Genomic DNA, 5,526 nt, shown 5'->3' on the forward strand with positions numbered 1-5,526 from the left:
GCGGAGAGGACAAAGCACCCAGAGGTGGAATGGGGATGAGTTTTAAATCCTGGGACGGATGGGATTCGGGGAATTTCCACCCTGGAGTCTGGGAGGCCTCCAAGGACAAATTGTCCTGGAAAAATTCAGCTGAGCTGTTCTGGATCCTCTCTGGGCTTGGAGCTGGGTTTGCCTCTGGAGGAGGAGGAGCAGGAATTTTTTGGTTTGGAAAGGTTTTTTTGTGCCTGGAGGAATGGGGATGGAGAGTCCAAAATCCGGTTTAACCTACAGAAGTGGCCTGGGAGAACTTCCCAGGGATTTTGGGAATACCGTAGGATTAACATTCCCTCAGAACCATGGAACATCCAGAGCAGGAAGGGACCCACAGGGATCATGGATCCTGCTCCTTCCCTGCCCAGGATGATCCCAACAATCCCACCCTGTCCTTGGGAATGTTTTCCAAACTCTCCCGAAGCTCTGGCAGCCTTGGGAATGCGACCATTCCCTGGAAAGATGTTCCAGTGCCCCACCACCCTCTGGATGAGGAATCTTTTCCTGATTTCCCACCTAACCCTACCTGGAGCAGCTCCAGCTGTTTCTCCCTGGAAAATTTAGACTTCCCTACTCTTATATTTTTTTTTTAAGGAATATTTTCCTTGAGATAGTCAAAGCACCCAGGTGTTTTTCTTTTTTCCCACCCATTTTTTAACAATATTTCAATGTCTTGGGGTTTTTTTTCCCCTTACTGAAGGAAAAAAACCCTTTTTGGCTGGGCCCATCCCAGTAAATTATCCATAAAATTTCCGTGTTGGAAATGGATTTTCCCTCACCCTGAAGACACCAGGCCCAGGGGAGGAGATCTCCCCATTTCTGGGCTCTCTTGGGATTGTTCCTTGCTGGGATCCACAGGATTCGGAGCCACCTCGTGATGAGCATTAGGATTCGTCCTAATTCCTGAGGGATTCATTCAGGGATTGAATTTTAAAAAAGGGGGAAAAAAATCATCCCAAATTGACACAGATCCACTTCTCGGCCATGAACTGGCAGAGGCACCCCTGGGAATCTCTTTTTGAGGAAAAAAAATCACCATTTTTGTGGGATTTCGTGTTTTTTGGGTCAGGCCCTTGGCTGGTCTCCAATGCCAGGAAATTTCCCTGCTTTCCACCAGCTGGGATTCAGGCCAAGGACATGGAGCTGCTCCCTGTTTGCTTGTGCTGGTGGAAAAGCACTTTGAGGATGGATCTGGACTCCTGCAGGTGTTTAAAAAAGGAGAAATTGGGATATTCCCTCTCTCTGGAGCCTCCAGATTCTGGATTTGTGTAGAGACAGCAGGAAAAAGTGGATCTGTGGTTACGGTGGGACAAATCCAGGGAAAGGTCACGTTCAAAGGTGAATTATTAGGGATTTGCAGATTATTTCCACTTTTTCCAGTGTGGTTCAAGCCTGGAATCATCTTTGTCCCATTTTCTGGCAGGAATCATTGCTGTCCCATTTTCTGGCACAGCTGGGACAGCGGTTTGTCCTCAGCAGAGCAGCCAAAAATTTGGGGTGCAGCATCTCCTTCCTCCCGGGCCTGGATGGGAATCTTGAAGGCAAATGGAACTTTTGCAGCTCCACCCGAATTCCTCAGGGTTTCCTGCCTTCATGAAGGATGATCCCAGAGCCTTTGCTGTTCCTACGGAAGCACCCGGATCCACTGGATGTGTAGAAATTAATTTGTGATTTACACCCATTTTTTGGGGTGCTGGGGCCTGATTTTTACGACCCCAAATCAGCAAGAAGTGGAGATTCAGGGCCTTGAAATGTGAATTTTACAGGAAAGAGTCCAAGAAAAAGCCCGAAAACAGATGAGCAGATAAATCCTGACAGATCAGGACCTGCTGGAAGATCCGAGGGCTCAAGGGCTCCTCATCGAGGAACTCATTAAATGCCAGATCCATTCGCTGTCGTTCCTGCTATTTCGGGATATGTGGAAATATCAGGGAAAAAAAGGTCAGAAAAGCCAGGGTGGCTCTGAAGCGCTGCTGGAGCTGGGGCCGAGCAGCTCCAGGGGATCCAATCCCACATCAGGAGCAGCAGGGTGGTCCTGGGAAGCCTCCATGGGATCTGTCCCGCCTGGACATGGATTTGGGATGAATATCTGATCCCAGAGATCCCTAAAAACCACAGGAGGGCTTTCATTTCCAACATTCCTTCAACTCCACCCTCAAATTCCGACACAGGGACACCTCCCACTGTCCCAGGTGGATCCAGCCTGGCCTTGGGCACTGCCAGGGATCCAGGGGCAGCCCCAGCAAATCTGGGAATTCCAGCCCAGCCAGGAATTCCTTGCCAAGATGCCAGCCCAATCTCCCCTTTCCCAGTGGGAGCCATTCCCTGGCTCCTGTCCCTGCAGGCCTTGTCCCCAGTCCCTCTCCAGCTCTCCTGGAGCCCCTGCAGGCACTCTGAGGATTCCCTGGAATTTTCCCTTCTCCAGGGGAACATTCCCAGCTCTCCCAGCCTGGCTCCAGAGCCGAGTGACTCCAGAATCCTCTGGGGCCTCTTCTGGACTCTCTCCATGGCCAAAATCCCTCTTTTTTTCGGGGACATTTTCCCTGTAGCTCAGCGTGGCTGTGTCAGGCCTCCTTGCAAACCCTCACTGTTTAATTTGGGGGTTAAAAGGGCTTTTCCAGGCCATCCCAAGCTGGGAACAACCCTTTGCCTCGGGGCTCTCCCCACCAGGCCTTGGCCACCAGACCTGGTCCTGCCAAGGTTCAGGAGATGATTCCTGCTTTCTCCTTTCTCCTGGAGCTGCTCTGACTCATCTGCACGGAGCAGACACAACTTCCTTGGTCCCATTCCCACAGCAGCAACTGCTGCCTCTGGCTTGGCTTCAGAAAGGCTCCGGAGGTGCTAAAATCCCACAGAACTGGCAGGGATTGGAGCCCAAAACTGACTTTTTTTAGAGCTGGGTCTCTGTCTCTGCTCTGAGGCTCTGCCTTGTTGCTCCTGGCACGGGTGGGAGGCTCTGAAGGTGCCGAGATCGGGGTTTTTTTGGGGAAGAAAGATGAGACGCTCTATGTGTTGTGTCTCCCAGCTGGTTAACCAGGCTCCAAACAGACTCCATGGAATTGCTGTGGCTTTTCCTGCTCGGAGCGAGGTCGGATCGCTGAGATGAACCTCATTCGATTTCTTTCCTCAGCTGAGGATGGAAAACTCATTTTAGGGAGGGATCTGGTGATGGGAAGTGTCTCTGCTTCACCACCAGACCTTCCCTTCTTTTTTGGGGAGGGTCAATGTTCAGGAGAACGAGCTCTCGGTCTGTCACAGGGATGGATGAATTCCAGGGATCTCCTGACAGGAGGGGACAGCCGGGGTGGCGGTCGGGCTCTGCTCCAGGGAACAGGGACAGGAGGAGAGGGAACGGCCTCAGGCTGGGCCAGGGGCGGGGCGGGGTGGACATCAGCCGGAATCTCCTCCTGGAAAAGCTTGGGAAGCATTGGGAGGGCCCAGGGAGGGTTGGAGGGGCCATCCCTGGAGGTGCCCAAGGAATTCCTGGATGTGGCACTCAGCGCCAGGGTGGGGACGGGGCACAGGCTGGACTGGATGATCCTGGAGGGATTTTCCAGCCCCAATGGTTCCATGAACCTCCATGTGATCCATGCATTGTTCCTGGGACATCCTGGCCTCCAAGATCCATCTTTTTCTTTTCATGGCCTCATTCCATGGCAGCAGGGAAGGAGCAGTGGGGTTTGGAAGGTTCCCAGTGCCGGGTATGTCCCATCCTGAGGGAACAGCACCAGGACACCAATCCCGGATTGCTGAGACAGCTTTGCTGTGTGAGGTCTTTTCAGAAAGGAGAGATCTGGATTTAGAGCTGGATCTAGATCTGGAAAAGGCCAGGTTTTAGATTTGAGCAGCCTGGTTTACCGGAAGGTGTCCCTGCCCATTGCAGGAGCTGGAATGAGATGAGCTTTAAGGTCCCTTCCAAGCCAAACCATTCCATGATTTTTATTTCACAGCCTTGTTTAGAAATCTTGCCCCAAAGTAAGCAAAGAGAAAACTCTCCTAATTCATTCTCCCCTCACTCTGAAAAGCAGTTTGTTTATTTTATTTCCTTTTTTTTTTTTTTTCCTTCATCCAACAACGCCAACAAGGAGGCCTTGAAGGCGCCTTTCCCCTGCCGGGGAAGGGACGGATCAGGGAACACCAGCAAGGAGAAGGTGAGGCGAGCAGCAGGAGCTGCTGTGCCCCAGCCAGAGCCTTGGAACCCTGCCCATCTCTGAGTAACACATCCAGAGATATTTATTCCTCCCCGGAACCGGGACCTCCCACAGGAGCCTCCACGGAAAAGATTGGCAGGAATTCTGGACACCTTTGCCCTGCCGTGGGAGTCCATCCCATGGAGGGCTTGGCTTGGCCTCCTCCAGGTCCCTCATGGCTCCCTGTTAGAATTAATTCCCTTATTTTCCCTCTGTTTCAAATCCAAAGGGATTTGGATCCCTCAGGACCACCTGAGGACTGGCAGGGAGCTGATTTCCCAGCACACTGGGAGGGCGTGGGGAGGTGTTTGCCAGGCTTGGATGGAGATGGAGGATGGAGAGATGCAAACCTGGGAGAGACTGATCTGTACAGAGCAGGGGAGCAACATCTGGAGCCAGTCACCCTTCCAGCTGTGCCTGGCTTCCAGCTGTGCCTGGCTTCGTCCCACAGGATGTTCAGCCCGCAGAGAGGCAGGAAGGAGCTGGTGGAGTTGGGGTGATGAAGGCCATGACCTAGGGAGGGGTTTGCTGAGCCACGGGGGGTTGAGGTGGTGGTGGTTGATGTTTGAAGTGGTGGTGGATGGTTCAGATGGTGGTGGTGGATAGTTCGGATGGTGGTTGATGGTTTGGGTGGTGGTGGTGGATGGTTCGGGTGGTGGTGGATGGTTCAGATGGTAGTGGTGGATGGTTCGGATGGTGGTGGGCCATGGTTCAGATGGTGGTTGATGGTTTGGATGGTGGTTGATGGTTTAGATGGTGGTTGATGGTTTGGATGGTGGTGGATGGTTCAGATGGTGGTGGTGAGCCATGGTTCGGATGGTGGTGGGCCATGGTTCGGATGGTGGTGGGCCATGGTTCAGATGGTGGTTGATGGTTCAGATGGTGGTTGATGGTTAGATAGTGATGGTGGATGGTTTGGATGGTGGTGGATGGTTCAGATGGTGGTGGTAGATAGTTTGGATGGTGGTGGGCCATGGTTCAGATGGTGGTTGATGGTTCAGGTGGTGGTGGTTGATGGTTTGGGTGGTGGTGGATGGTATTCAGATAGTAGTGGTTGATGTTTAGACAGTGGTGGTTGATGGTTCAGGTGGTGGTAGTGGTGGTTTGGGTGGTGGTGGGTCATGGTTCAGATAGTTGTTGATATTTCAGGTGGTGGATTGTTTGGTGGTGGTGGTTTGGTGGTGGTAGTTGATGGTTGGGTGGAGGTGGATGGTGTTCAGATAGTGGTGGTTGATGTTTAGACAGTGGTGGTTGATGGTTTGGGTGGTGCTGGTGGTTCGGATGGTGGTGGTTGATGGTTTGGGTG

The sequence above is a fragment of the Geospiza fortis genome, unplaced genomic scaffold (genome assembly GCF_000277835.1).
Source record: "Geospiza fortis unplaced genomic scaffold, GeoFor_1.0 scaffold576, whole genome shotgun sequence".
Lineage (NCBI taxonomy): Eukaryota > Metazoa > Chordata > Aves > Passeriformes > Thraupidae > Geospiza > Geospiza fortis.